This window comes from Uloborus diversus, chromosome 2 (assembly GCF_026930045.1).
Source record: "Uloborus diversus isolate 005 chromosome 2, Udiv.v.3.1, whole genome shotgun sequence".
In the NCBI taxonomy this organism is placed as follows: Eukaryota; Metazoa; Arthropoda; class Arachnida; order Araneae; family Uloboridae; genus Uloborus; species Uloborus diversus.
This window is the reverse complement of record NC_072732.1, coordinates 43643977-43660617: the sequence shown is the minus strand read 5'-3', so window position 1 is coordinate 43660617 and position 16641 is coordinate 43643977. Positions and strand designations below refer to the sequence as shown.

The 16641-nt window shown below is 30.5% G+C and overlaps 1 protein-coding gene across 1 annotated transcript in view; it reads right to left on the bottom strand.

Moving 5' to 3' along the window:
- The window catches only part of LOC129217003 (uncharacterized), a 52724-nt gene that overhangs the window by 6737 nt on the left and 29346 nt on the right, over window positions 1–16641 (bottom strand). The gene's annotated exons all lie outside the window — the stretch shown is intronic.

Genomic DNA, 16641 nt, shown 5'->3' with positions numbered 1-16641 from the left:
TATATTTTTTAATGTTTGATTTTGAAAACAAGGCGTGGTTTTTATGATGTCAGAAATGATGTACTTTCGCGCATCTGTCTACCGCGTTTCCTCGTTATGATAATCAAGATGCGAATTAAATAATTGCCCTTTACTCTTGATATCAACCATATCGTTGCGAACACATGTGAGTAAAGAAGCAAATTAAATTTTGTCCTCTATGGATGGCATCAGAGAATGGAGTTTCATCATTGTCGGCAGAAAAGTAAAAAACGAAAGCGCACCGATTATTTTTTTTTTCAATATTAAAATTAGTCAAATTATTTTTTAAATGGTCAGATCTGTGTTTTTAAGCATGCTCTTTCAGAAAAAAAATATTTTTAAAATTTCGGAAACGCCCCCTTGAGCAGCATAGACTATTAAAATACATCAGTATCAAGTTAAATAATAAGAGAAGTTAACATTTTGTTTGAAGCTGATTTAAATAAACATTTCGGCTTTTGGTTGAAACTTAAGTGGTTTAAGAACTGGCGTGAGCCCTTGGTATTCACATGCATTACTAATACAAATAGGGTAGTTTTATACCTGATATACCTGTATGAATTGTTATTTTGAAATATTTGTTCAGTTTAAAATAATACATCTGTTACTCTGAAAAAGACCTAAAATATGCTAAAAATATAGTTAAATTAAAATATACTAAAAATATAGGTGTAAATAATTAATTACAGCACTTAGCAAGTAGAAACATATTATGAAGTTTACAGAACAGAAACTAAAACTTAAATGTCCCGTTGATTTTCCCTATTAACCTCAGTTGGTACAAAATGTCGCACATATCGTCAATAGATTTTCTGTAATTATTTGGTATTTTTACTTTTGGACAACACTATTGGAACAAGGAAGAATGAGTAAGACCATTTATCAAATTAAATCTAAATCACCAGAGCAGAAAATTAGCGTTCTTCTAACAAAGAAAGGAAAAATTGAAGACAATGTTAACCAAATAAGTGTGTACATTAATTTTATTTTCATTTTTGTCATTAAAGAACACGAAACATAAAAGAGTTCTTGCCAGTATTTTACAGCATCAGCTTTTTTTATAGATGTAAACTTTTTTTTATCACCCTTAACTTTTCTTGTATACGAATAAATATTTGCAAAAAAAGAAATCAGAAAGTATCGATTCACCAATAAAATGCTGCCACAAGATATTTACAGTTCAAGAGTTAAAATAACTGAAAAACGTAAAAATAAAAACAAATTAGCCCATGAAAATAGAATTGAAAAGTAAAATCAAATATTGGAAATAATTGAAAACGTTGTACAACTTTAAATTTCATTCCTTGATGACATATAAAATATCAACATGCAAAGAACGAATAATTAAGCTTTCGGAAGATTTAACAGTTTATAGGAGTTCAAGGACCAGAGGAACACATTTTTTAATCAAAACTTGTTCAACATAAAAAGTGTACAATGAAGAGAAATTAGGAATTTTTAATTATTAAAACTTTTGTAGAAGATCAAGACGGAAAAGTATATCTATAGTTTTGTTATTAAAATTGGTCCTACATAAAAATTGTATAATAACGAGACAAAATAATTAAAGCAGTTTAAATGTGTATTTTAAAACGGCGAACAATTAAAATAACGGCAAAAATATTTTTTTAAAAAGTGGTGAATGAAAGAACAGTTGAAAAATAAAGTCGAATTTTAGAAAGATTTAAAACCATACCACAACTTTCATTTTCAGCTCTTGATTGCAACTCGAAAAATATCAACATGCAACGAACAAATAATTAGGGCTTTCGAATCATTTAACATTTTATATCAGTTCAAGATAGGCCCGGGGCAAAAACCACGCCTTCTGAATGACCTGACCCCTGCTCTGTTTCTGGGACACGAATAAGAGCACCCTTACTTAGATCTTCGCCGAGTTAATTCTGTGGCCCGTTGCATTACATGAAATATATCATCTGCCGCCGGCGTTGCCATGTGGGGAAAGTGGAATGATGCGTGGATGATGGAAATAATTCACGTTTTCGATTTCGTTTGACATCTATTATCGCGTTAGAAGGTCGATAAAGATTAAAAAAGAAGATGTCGGAAGGAATCGATCTTCTTTAGAAGAAGATCTGGAGAAATCTGATTTCAGGTTAAGGTTATTTAAGCAATATATATATTCTTTTACGAGCTATCAATAAAATTGCAAAAGTTTATTGAGTTTTTTCTCTCCCAAACAGAAAACTAATCTAAAAAAACTGGGATGAAGACATACAAGAGGTCTTTCTTTTAAAAGCAAAAGAAAAAGAGCAAAACAATAATTAATTGAAATTAATTAAAATAAAAAAAATCTTACATAATTAGATATTTTTTATTCTGCTGTTTCTTCAATAATCTTTGGTATTTCTTCTACTTCATGCACTATAGCTTAATTTACTGCCATGAGCAGGTAAACGGCAGTATCTGCAGAAATGAGTTTTCGAGATAGTCAGCCCCGCTTAATCGAAAATTATTCGATAGCGATATTATTCGATATCGCTATCGAATTCGATAGAAATATTATTCGAAAAAGCGGGGTATTTGATTAAACGGGGAAAGTTTATTTACTTTTCTAAATTCACAACATTTGTCTTAAAACGTAATAATAATAAACCAATAGCTACATAAAGGAAATAATCAATGCTATTGCTAAAATGTTTTTGAACTAAGCTAAATGAACAACAAAATAGTTCAATAATTAGTTTACAATTACAAGTAAGTACGAAAATTATAAAAAGTAACCTACAGCTTGAGTTATGAAATCTTTGTTTTGGCACCTTTTTTCAGGGGTCAAAAATGCAAAAAAAAAAAAAAAAAACCACAAAGCAGGAAAAAGTAAACCATTTCATTGCCACTACAAAAAAATTAAAAAGCAATTTATGGTCAAAGGTTTTATGAAAAACTAGCCTTAATTAAATACTTCCTGTTTTTCTTTACGAAATCCTCACATAAACTTCAAGTTTCATAAAAGAGTTTGAAGAACCTTTCAAATATGATTTCCAAGTTTAACAAAGATAAACTAAATAGTGTTTCTTTAAATGACCATCAAACATCATTATAAATACAAAACCTTCATCAATATTAAAGAGTGACTATAATTATATAATAAAGATGGGTTTTTAAAGCTTCAATTGAAACATTTTTATACTTTTAAGCACCTAAAAATACTTCAAGTATCAAATTATAGCGCAGCAAGATGCAAAAGGGATGTACCGAGAAAAAGAGAGATTTTGAATAAAATAAAGTTTGAATCATATGGCAATTTTCATGCATAAATTTTCCTTAACTTCACTAAGAAGTGGAACTCATTATGACTTTCAATAACAATCAAAAATTGTTTACTGTTTCCCCTATAATTTGCACTACTTATTTTCAGATTTTCATATTAGCAACTTATAGCCTATTTTCCTCAGGGTGTCTTACTTGTCGTATGTATAGCATTTTTTCAAATTTAACGTTAGTTATCGATTTTTTCAGAGTATACAGTAATTAAGATTAATAGTGACAAAACAATGTAAATAGGGTTAAAAAAATCATTTTTTAAAACATGTAAAAAAATCAATTTTTTAAATTTTTTATTTATTTTTTTATTTTTAAATCAACGACACCAAGTTGGGGCAGCCTAAAACATCGCATAAAAGCCGCTTACTGGCACATCAATTGACTTCCACACATTTCCTGATCTTTTTTTTTTTTTTTTTTTTTTTTTTTTGCCTTTGGACCTGCGGGTCAATTTGAGGGGCTTTGGTTAGAAAACTTATAAAGAATTGCTTGCAAAAATAGCCTTTTTATTAAAAATCTGCAATGATGCGCTACATGTATGTCCAGTGGAGTAACGAAAAATTTTTCTTGGTAGAAGGGTTTCCTTTATTTTTACACCCATGCAGATAGATAGACAGACATAGAATAGATGAATATAAATACATAGAAAGATAAATAGACTTATATAGACAGTGATTGATAGCAATAGAAAGATGGACATGTGTATACACTGTATATGACCAAAAGTATTAGTACAGTTTCAAAAATTCACATTTTTACGGGTTTCTCGAGGAAAAAAAAAGACCAATTGCTCTGTAATTTTTTTTACGTAAAAAGTTCTACTCCAGCAGCCATTTTCCAATAAAAATTAAGTCTACTATTCATTTAGGGGACGAACAACAAATTGAGGAAACAAAAAACGGTTTTTGATCATTTTTCACTGTAAATAGCTGGGAATAAGAGTTATAAATATCAGAAACAAGTTAAAAACCTACCTAGAATATATTTTTATATTTTCGTGAAAGTATCTCTTATACCCAGGAAGATAGAAGCATTTCTTTCAAAAATGCAAATTTTTTTAAAAGGTTTTCGGCTCATATCTCGCAGAATTTTTCGTCAAACGTTACTAAATTTTCAGAATATTTGACAGCATATTAGAGAAACATAATAAAATTTGAAGTTAAAATATTGAAAATTTAATGAAATATAAATGTTTAAAGAAATCAATTTTTCCCTGCGCATGTGCGAAAGATACCAATTTATAACCTTCAAAATCAGAAGCCCAGATATATCCTACACCTCATAAAAAATTCCACCTTGATATCTTTAAATTCTGAAAAGGCATTAGCTATCTAATGAGTCGAATTTTAATAATTCTTGGCTAGACGACAAATCGTGAAGGATCGTTCGCAAATAATCCGTTCTTATCATGAATCACTCTGCAACGATAGCAGGAAAGTGTTGCCAGTTTGCGAACGACCCCTTACCATTCGTTGCGTATCAAAGAATTATAGAAATTCGGCTTTTAGATCGCTAGTAACATTTTTAATTTTAAAGATATTGAGGTGAAATTTTTTATTCGTTGTAGGATAAATTTGAGCTTTGGATTATAAACGTTATAAATTGCTAACTTTCGCGCATGCGCAGTGAAAAATTAATTGCTTTAAACGTTCATATTTTATTAACATTTTAATATTTTAACTTCAAATTTTATTATTATATTTCTTTAACATGCTGTCAAATATTCTGAAAGTTTAGCAACGTTTGACGAAAAACTCTGCGTGATATGAGCCGAAAACCTTCTAAAAAAATTTCCGTTTTTGAAAGAAATGCGTATATTTCCGTTGGTATAAGGGATACTTTCACGAAATAAAAACAACTTTTTGATAGATTTTAAACAATTCTGAAATTTATTGTTTATTCCCAGCTATTTACAATGAAATATGATCAAAAACCTTTTTTGCTTCCTCAATTTTTTGTTCGCCCCCTAACTGAAAAGTAGACTTAATTTTTGTTGGAAAATGGCGACTAGAGTATACCTTTTTTGTGAAAAAAATTACAGAGCAATTTGTCTTTTATTTCTCTAGAAATCAGTAAAAATGTGAATTTTTAAAAGTATCCCAATACTTTTGGTCATATAGTGTATATATATTATATCAAAATAGATACATAGAAACAGATGGATAAATCGCTCATTTGGAAAAAGAGTGCTCCAGTGGTTAATATTAGAACAAAAATTCTGCAATTATTTTCCAAAGAAAATAATTGCAGAATGGGAGAAATGGGGGAAAAGATGGATCGATATATAAATAAAAATCAGGGTTAGCAAAAACCCGGGTTGTTTTTAAAAAGCCCACTGATCCAGGGTTTTTTGGGGGTTTTTAAATACCCCCCCCCAAAAAAAAAACTAAAGCTGGGGTTTTTTTAAAAAAGAAATGTGGGGTTTTTTTTGTCTTTTTTTAGGGAAAATGTGGGGTACTTGTAGCATATTGTAGCGAAAGTATATGGACAAAGCGCAAAAATTGTCTTGGGGTAAAAAAAAGCTGGAAAACTAGTTAAAATTCAGTGTTTTCTGAAGAAAAGTATAAAAGACGACAAAACCCCAAGACTGGTGACGTTTCAGATTTTTTTAGTTTCCATGAATACCAACAGTTAAGGCAAAGTTACTTCTTGAGTGATAAAATCTATTGTTCGTTTTTAATTACTACATTTTTTTTTCTTTTTTTTCTTTTCTTTTCTTTTTTTTTTGCATTTCACTTTATTGTATTTCATTTTGTTATGCAAAACTACTGTAGAACCTCAAGTAATTTAAATCTCTTTTTATTGCATTCCAGCATAATCAAGACATTACGACAGCATAATCAAGACGTTTATTCGAGATTTGTGACGTGTTGGGTTGCAGAAGATAATTCACATTAAAGTCTTTTAGTGAGAGTAGTTTCCTAAGTACAATCTACAAATTTTGAGAAAATCCGACGTGACAGGACTTAGTCAAGATAATTTGAGTTATTTATTGACCACTTAAAGAAAAAAGTTAAATATAATTTTTTGAAATCTTTGAAGTATTTTTTTTACGCCGTTAAGAGTTAAGAAATTTAATTAAAGTTCAAAATTCATTTTTATGTACATTGTCTGTGGTGAAGAACAAATAAAAAAGAAGTATAAATTGGAAAAGTATTTAAATTAATTAATTTTTTAAAAAACTTCTCAGAAAATTAAAAAAAAAAAAAAAGTGGGCTAAATAATGGGGTTTTTTAAATGGGTTTTTTCAAAAAAACCCATTGGGTTCAACCCATTTGGGACCAATCCGGCCAACCCTGATAAAAATAGATAGGTACAGATAGATAGAACAATGCATAGAAAGTGGTTAAAACATTTAAAAAATGCATTTTTTAAATTAAATTATCAATTGGAGCTGCATTGTTCTATTTTTTTTTCATGGGTGGAATTATAACCTTCCTATCTCCTTTTGCGATGTACAGTGTATGTCACTCACCTTAATTGAGAATAGTTACTAATTTGCTATTTTTGTCATTAATACATTAGTTTTAGCAACAGATATTAAATCTAGATAGCTGCTAGCTTGATTGAATCACCCTTTAATGCTGCAACTATATAATATGTGTTACCTTCTTTTTTTTGGGGGGGGGGGGGGGGTTGACGACCGGTTTACAACGATCGAAATAAAAAATGGTATTTGAGACAAAATATCTTTATCGCTAAAGACTTTATGAGCAAATGACAATAATTATTGATGATAAAAATAAAACACAAAAGTACATCAGTTTAAATAATAATAACAATACAAAAACTTTCAAGCGACATTTGTAACTGCAAAATTATTATTAACAGCTTAAAAGAAGTTATTTGAGAAATAATACTATAGAAAAGTTAAAATAACATTGTATCTATTACGGAGCAGATTAACAAAAATAGAGCATTGAGAAATCTGTTTGAAACAGTTTTGTCCTCAATAAAAATATGCTATCAAAGTGTGTGGTTAAAGAACAATCTCGTCCATAACAGTAGAAACATTGAAACATAAAAAAATATTTTTAAATAAAATAAATGTACGTCTGACCCGAATAAAAATTCTGTCATACATATGACCTTTAAAGAGATCACACCAATTTAATGACAGTTGCAATGCGAATGGAAAGGTATAAATTAATCATTCTTTCATGTTGATTGAAGTTGAATGTAGAACAACATACCAATTCCGTAATTCATTTTCCCAAAACCGCCTTCACCATTCAAATTCGTATTTCTTAAGTTCAGTGAGTAAAAAGTGACTACGTGAATGAAAAAAATACACACAATAATGTCTTCAAATTGGTGTACAAACTAATTGATAGAAATAATAAATAACTGTCACCCCAACCCAAGCCTGGAATTAAAAATAAACGCAATAAATGAAAATTGACCGTTTGTCAGGAACGCAAGTGTCGGATATTAAAACCTTAACCATGAATAATTACTTTCCACGTTAAAGTCGTAAAAAAAAGGGGGGGGGAGAAGAAAAATGCTGATTGCATCGCAAAAATATCGCTAAAAACAAAAACTTCTAAACAAAATAAAAAACTTAAAAATTAATAAATATATATTGAAAAAAAAGTAATTGAAAAGGGGATTTCATACGAGCCAATAAGTGTACGTCTTTTCTGATAACATTCAGATAAAGGGTTCACACTAGGGGAACACGTACGGTGATGTTTCTTACTTTGACCAAAATTTTAAGTTTTTTTTTTCTTTAAAATTGAAGAGAAAGTTTTTTTTTTTTTTCTTTTTTGGCTCAGTTTATTGCTTGAACATTCTAGACAAATATCAGAGTATGAAAAAGAGGATACGCTATAAGAAATTGAAGTCGGAAGTAGCACCGATTTATCCAAGTATCCTGAGTTTCTTGCTAAAGATCTTGGAATAAATTTTGATTCAAAATGTGGGGGGCACGACAGTGCGCCCGCCAAGTCGAGCAAAAGCAAGCCAATTCAAGACAAACAAAGGCATAGCCATACTATCCTTTTCTCGGAGCAACTCAAGGCAATTTTGACCTTCTGTAGCTTCGTTGTGAGTAAAGCTAAAAGCGTGTTTTTTTAGTTACTAAAAGGACATGCGATAGCGAGTTATGTTTGCAAATTTCGTTCTATTTGTATCAATGGTTCAAGAAATACTGCCAGCCGAAGTTCATGAATTTTGTCACTGACAGATAATAGGCAAAATAAAAATCAACGAAATTCTAAGGTACTTCTAGCAATCACACAAACTTGAAATTTTTAATTCAGTTAGTACTCAGCATGTAATGAAAGGAAAAATTGAAACATTCCGAAATTTCAGCCACATGGTGCAGTTTTATATTGCATTACTGAATTTCAATTGATAGTTAATTTAAACTTAGATTTTGACGCAAGCTTATGAAGCACGTTTTTGAAATTGCATTTTATAAAAATATAAACTAATTCGCCTGCTACTTCATTCGGTTTTTTGTGAGATTAGTGAAGCGATCACGTTATCACAACTCCGCTAATTTTCGCACCAATGTACCCTACAATTTGAGCTTCAATTTTACCTCATTTTTACTTTCTTCTATATCTAATATATAGAAGAAAGTATTGGTTTTGTGCAAATTTTCGAATTTCGAAGATTTTGAACGTTTTGGGGTGTGCTGAGTCCATTTCGACTATTTTTTGGAAAATGTGTGCGTGTGTGTGTCCGTATGTGTGTGACCGGTGATTTGTGGCCGCTCTATATTTAAAACTACCGCATGTAATCAAACGAAATTTGGTACACTTATGTTCCCTAAGTGAACTTGTGCCCATTGGCTTTTGGCGCGAATTCCTATAAGGGGGGTGGAGCAATGGAACGTTTCTTGAGTTATGCGTGCATGCTATTTCTCAGAAAGTAACTGGCAGGACCAAACAAAATTTGGTCCATATGTTGCCCCTAACAGGTACAGGTGCTGATTCAATTTTGGTGTCAATGGCTCAAATGGGGGTTGAGCTATTAAACGTTTTTTGTCGTCACTTGTGTCTGCTATATCTCAAGAAATAATGAACTGAATCAAACAAAAATTTATCGACAAGAAGCCTTAGAAGGTACAAGAGCTGATTCTAATTTTTTTTTCCTCTGTTAGTCTTTATAATTCGCTACTTTTCCGCGCTATTACAACTTCGAAACAAAAAAAAAGTTTTTTCGACCCACCCTAGAGTAGATGCAAGTGAGTTTGAAGTTTCAACAATGTTGAAGCGAGGTAAGTTTTGGCAGTGGCTTGAAAAGGATGATAAGATTTGGTATCTATCTTCAAAAATTATGAAGAAAATAAAGCCTTTATTTTATCTCGATTTATGATGTACCTGACTCTCCAAATTTCAATTTTCAGTTTTATTTACATCTACATTTCTCCCGTTAAAATATAAGAGAGGTAGAATATGATACAAACCACCAAAACCTGTATGAAAGCGTTGAAACATGTGCTGTACCATTTTCACCCGCAATGAGAGGGTAAAAATAGTACAATGAAAAACTGCTCTGGAGGGGGTGTGGGCAAAGTTTAAATTTATTTTAGATTTGGAATCGAAAGCCAAGGTTCTAAATTATAATAATAAAGCACCTTTTTTTTTTTTTTTTTTTTCGAATGAATGTTGAGTAATTACAGTCAGAGAAGTACATAAACTGTACCATAGTCACCCGCTTCTACGGTATGTCTGTTAATGGTAAATAGAGGGCATAGCGTGCAAAGAAACTTTTATTGAGCGTTATTTTAAAAAACGTTGAGGGAATTGCTCAACCCTGCGCTCTAAGAGCAAGCTTTGCATGGTGATTCGAAAAAAAAAATTCTTCAAACAATTTCGGTTAGGACATCTCATTCTCGCCCGTTTTAAAGTGATTTAAAAATAATATTTGTTAATTTCAAACAGTTCAAAAGAATTTTACTTTAACGTCAGCGAAGAAATTTGAATTCTACAAAAATTTTAACATAACTGGTGGATTTGCTTTGCAAAAACTTTGCTGAAAAGAGCTTTTCACGTAAAACATACACAGACAACAATTGCTTGATTTGGCTACATTTAGGATATAATTCGCAGTTTTTTTTTTTTTTTAACCATTTTATCTAAAAAAACTAACAGCACACAAAACTTATATTTTAGTATCAAAGTTTTGACATAATTATAGAGATTCTGAATAGGTGTTCAAGTGTGTGTGTGTGTGTTTTTCCTTCAAGAATTAAGGAGAAAGTCAATGAACATGGAAATACAGTTTTACGTAGACTAAACAATGGCGAAAGTTGAATCAGTTTTTGTTGAAAGGGTATAGGTTACAATTACAAATTTTTCAAGAATCGAAAAAGAATTAAAATCCGCCAAATTTTACCGATTAATCAATGGAATTTATTTTTTTAAGCACACCATTAACTAGAAATTATGATGAACACATCAATTAGCAATAAATAAACGTAATTTTCTGCAAACATTATTATAACATTTAGTAGGAAAGTGTTCAGAGTAGAAACAATACAAATGTTGAGAAAGTGTGTAAAACTGAAGGAAATATTAAAGAACAACCCTCACTGCTGATAATAATCACATGACACTATTATAAATAGTTGAATTTCATTACTTTTAAGTTGGAACGAAAAAACATGAGTAAGAAAATGCCCCCCTCTCCCCGCACTCTACATTATTTTCAATAAATAAAAATAATTTTCAATCTATATAATACCAAAAGTTACCCCATCCTTGGCACGCCTCTCAAACTCTTTTAACATCAACGACCATGCAGCTACCTTTTTTTTTTAATATTATTAATGCTATTTACATTATTAATCTAATGTTTAAACAAAAGCGTCTGTCCCTCTCAGAGCGATGAACCTCCCCCCCTCTCCCCCCAAGATTGAGAGTTCGCACAAAAAACGAAGAAAAAAGCCCTCTAAAACTGACTCCTCACTTGGATCCAAGTTAGCCCCCTCCCCCCACACCCCTTGCTCGAGCACTAGAACCGCCACTGCTGGTAGATATCAAATTCTGCAAATATTTTATTTACTATATAATCAGATGAAAGATGCATATTTTGCTTTTAGAAATTAGCTGAAAATTTTAAAAAGATATGTTTGAAAAAATTGTTGCAGTCAGCTAATTGAGAGAATGTTGATCAGATGCTAGAAAGCCGATGTTTTTACACGAGAAAGTAGGCTCGTTTAGTTCTGAGCGAAACTTCTTCTTAAATGGTTTTCATTTTTGTATTTTGTTTAACTTCATGAAAATAACATTAATATTTGATAAATTATAAATAAAATAAATAGGACTATAAATAAAATAAATAGGACTATGTTTTAGTTTTTTCTAAGTGGCAATTTGAAACTGAAAAATTGGCTTCTTTTTTTAGAATGACAATATGCACTCCCCAAAATTAATGTCTGGGTACGCCACTATCAAACATATACATAGTACATCAAACACATGCAATACTATAAAACAAACATAGGCCTTAATTTTTCTATGTTTATTCGAAATTAAATATTCTTTCTTCGATACCAAATGACCAAAAGTATTGGGATACTTTAAAAAATTAACATTTTTAAGGACATCTAAAGAAATAAGAGACCAATTGCTTTGAAACTTTTGCCTCATAAAAAGTATGCTTCAGCTGTCAATTTCCAATAAAAATTACATCACCCTTGCGTTTCGGGAGTCAGTAACAAATTGAGGAAACCAAAAATGTTTTTTGGTTATCATTCATCGTAAATAGCTCAGAATAAGCTGTTAATTTCAGAAATTAGTTAGTTTACTATGTACAATCATTTTTCACACTTTTGAGAAGGTATCACTGATATTCATGAAAATATAAGCATTTCTTTCAAAACTACAAATTTTATTTGAAGGTTTTTGGCTCATAGCACGCACAGTTTTTCATCAAAGCTTACGAAACTTTCAGAAAACTTGAAAGCATACAAGAGAAGCATAATACTAAAATTTGAAATTAAAATGTTGAAAATGTGATGAAATATGGACATTTTAAAGCAATTACTTTTTTACCGAGTTGATTTGCGATATCACGGCATGCGTTCTGCAAATCGACGATGGACAGCCAGCCGTATGCAGCGATTTCAAATAAAACATGCATGTAATTGTAATTTTGTGAGATTGAGTTATAATTAACAATCCACTTATTACAATTTCATTCACTGTTTTTAAATAACTTCACGATAGCTGGTACTTGAGGGATTTCACCCCAAAAAGGTTAGTCTTTTGTACTCAATTTTAGTCAGTATTTAGCTATAACTTAATTTGTCAAAATTTAGATTAAGTTTCTTAATTTAACGTATAGCTGTCCATTTGAATGTATCGTTCGAAAAGGATAAAGACTGAAATAAATGATATCGATTTTGTTAAAGAAATTAGTTGTTAAAGTAAAATATTATTGGGAAAATGAAATAGCCAAAGTGATTCTAATTCATGAAGGTTGAAAATTTTGTTTTATTCTAACAAGAGTGCTTGTATGAAAAAAAAAAAATAATAAAGTAAAACACTATGCGATAAAATGACTAAGTTAAATACTAATCAAAAAAATAATTAATAGAGTTGATTAAATAAAATGTGATAAATTAAATGAAACTCTTGAAAAGCATATAAAGTGATGAAATGTAACTTGAGTGCGAAATTTGCTTACTGGAAAAAAATTAAATAAGTTGATTTTTAAAATCCATGAAAATTTCTTAATGATAAGTGTTTATTAATGCTAAGAGTAAATTGATTCCAAGTTTTGAAATGAATTTCAGTAGAAGTTATTTTTCGGTAAGTCTATTTTTAAAATTTGCTGACATGAAGTTTTGATACTCGACTTATAATTTTAACATTTCTTGGGTACTTCATTGATGTTTAACATTTTTGTGTTATGTGTTTTATTTTACCGTAGGTAAAAATAATTAAATAAAAGTGAAATTTATAAATTGTAATGAAAATTCTGTTAATGAAATTGGTTGGTTGTAAAGTAATATTTTGGAAAAGCTGTAATGAATGATAAATAGTAAAACGCAGTAAGTAAAATAGTAAAGTATGGTAAAGTAAAATAAAATATTCAGAGGGGATTTAATTCATGAAAGTTGAAAATTTTGTTTTATTCCATCAAGAGTGTTTGCATGAAAAAAAAAATAAAGAAAGGAAAATATGATTAACTTAAATATCGATGATAAAAAATAATTATTAGAGTTAATTAAATGAAATGCGATAAATTAAGTGAAACTCATGAAAAGCATATGTAGTGATAAAATATAACTTGAGTGGGAAATTTGGTTACAGTAAAAAATTATTTAAGAAGATAATTTTTTAAAATTCATGAAAATATTTGATAGTGATAAGTGTTAATTAATACGAAAAGTAAATTGATTGTAGATTTTCGAAAATTAAATGGATAAATGTATAAAAATAATAACGTATGTGATAATTTAAAATATTAACAATGAAAAAAGAATCAAAGACGATTAAATGAATCTAAATCGTAAATGAGTTGCTATTTTAGTAAACTCAAACTAGAGTGAAAAGCATTTTAGTAGGAACATGTTAAAATCTCTTGTGCTAAGAAAAATAAATAACTTTTAAGCATAATTTTGTAACTGGAATAAATGTATGATAAAATGATTAAGTTAAGTATTAATGAAAAAGTAATTATTATAGTTAATTAAATGGAATGTGATAAATTCAATGAAACTCTTGAAACATATATGCAGTGTTGGAATGTAACTTGAGTGCGCAATTTGCTTACTGGAAAAAATTAATTAAGTTGATTTTTTTTAAAATCTGAGAAAATTTGTTAATGATAAGTGTTAATTACTACTACGAGTAAATTGATTGCAAGTTTGACATGATTGCAAAAATTGAAGACATGATAACGTTTTGAAAAATTTGAAGGTTCGATTCCTGTCACTACTTGTGAAAAATTTCTAAGTTTAAAAATATCGGGAAAAAAAAAACGATAAAGTAAAAACAAGCGAGAAAATGATCAAACTCTAAAATATACTAAAAAAAAAAAATCGAAATCACGAAAAAATAATCTAAGTCTGAAATGCTTGAAATTAGTTAAAGACTAAAAAGTTAAGAAAATAGTTAAAGACTGAAAATAATTGAAAAACGCTAAAATAGTGAAAAAAAAAAATCAAAGTGCTAAATGACAGGAAAAAACGTTAAAGTTCAAAATGTGTGAAAGAATATTTAAGTTAATTATTTCTTTGAAAATTTAACAAGTAAGAAAAAATATTTTGTTGTATGAAAGTCAAAAAAAATTAGTTAAGAAAATTATTTCTTCGAAATTTTTACAAGTTAGAAAAAATATTTGTAAATTTGACAAAGAAAAATGAAATTAGTTAAGAAAATTTAACAAGTTAGAAAAAATAAAAATGATAAAGTTTGAAATGCATGAAAAAGAAAATCAAAGTTTAAAATATATTTCAAGTCCACAAAGCATTGAACCAAATCTAAAATCTCGAATGGGTTGTATTTAAATAAATCTTTACTTAAGTGAAAACTTTGTTATTATGAAAAATAATAATAATGATGATAGTTTCAATTATGAGCTGAAATTCAGTTAATGATATGCCATGATTAGTACTAAAGAGTAAATTAACTGATGGTTTTAAAATTAATTTAATTGTAATATTCGTTGTCATGGTACAGATTCACATTAAGACTGAAAGAGTAATGAAAAATATAGCATAGTGGTTAGCATACGTTTTTGCTAACTCAAAGTTTGGGTGTTCGATTCCCAACTTCAACACTCTGTAAAAATAAAAATAATTAAATTCGCAGAAATATTCAAAGTCCGGAAATAAAAAATCAACCTCTCAATAGATGGCGCCACCGACGTTAAACATAGCATAAGTTAAAACATAGCAACAAGTGTTGCCAACCGAAAACTAAAAACTCTGGTTGTCATGACAACAAGTGTTGCCATTCCAAAACCGAAACTCAAACAAGTGTTGCCATCCAAAAAGTAAAAACTTTGTGGATACCATGACAACAAGTTCAAAATATTCTAAGTCCGAAAACGCGGGAAAAATATCTAAAACGCGGGAAAAACCCTCGTCACCTTCTACGGGTTCTCGCGGCGGCCCCGGTCGTGGGGAGGGTCAACCCCAAGGTCGGGAGGGGGTGGGGAGGAAGGCGGTGGAGGCGGCATCAGGGAGGCGGAGGGATTGGGAGGCGGCTCATAGCCGCAGAGCCGCCTCTTGGGGCAGAACCGGCATTATTACCCTACTCCCATACGCAAAATTTTAAGAGGCGGGGGGGGGGGTCTCAGATATTTTTCCCGTGGTTTAGCAGGATATTTTCCCCATAGAAACCGATTTCAGTACAGATTAGAGTTATTAAACTTTGACATTTTTAATAATTTATTCATTAATTGCTGGAGAAGAAATGTTTTTACATTTTTGCAAAGAAAAATACTAAAAGCAAGAAAGTTCTAATTTCAAAAAGGGGCTTCAGCCCTCCATTTGCCCCCCCCCCCATATGAGCGCCCTTGCCTTTGAAGTCATCATTCCGTAAACTGTTATATGTTTAAGGTTTGCCTACGGAGGAGGGCGTGGAGAGAAAAAGGGTGTGACTGAGAAACCCTCAATGCCCCAATATCTTAATTGGTCACTGATCCTGCGCCCCTTAAATTACCAAACATGACCCACAATTGCATTTCTGATGCTTCAATTTTCAAACTTTCCCGGGGAACGTCCTGACTTCTTTCCCCTCTCCCAAATATCAATTTCAAATTGACTAAAATCTCGGTTTTAGCACTTCAATTTTTTTTCGGGTGAACAACTGAACACTTCTCAATATAAAAATAGCGAAGATCGTCGACAATTGCGTTTCCATAACTACAATTTCGAAAAAATTTTGGGGGAGAACCCCCATTCCGCCCAAACCTACATACAGTCAACTCTCGATAACTGTACAAACAATGTATTTTTTGGACTCACGTTCAGGGCTGCAGAGTCGGAAGAAAAATTGCCGACTCCGACCCCGACTCCTGGATTTTGAAACGTCCAACTCGAACTCCGATTCCGGGTTCTTTATTATTATTATTGTTTTATCAAATCCCTCTTCCTCATGGGAAGGGGGGTAAACCCCTAAACAGAGATTGAAACATTAATTCCTTTTTATGAAATTTTCACGTTGTATTTTATTGTAAACCTAAGATGTATACAACCTTAGAAAGTCAATTTGAAAATCAAATCATCCAATAGTTGCGATTTCTAAAGTGGGATTACTTACAAATCTCATTAAAAAAAATTGAAAAGGATTAATTTGCTCCCCTTTATTATTTAACTAACAGATGTTGATCAAATCCTATTGCTTTCAATTTTTGAAAGCTGTGACT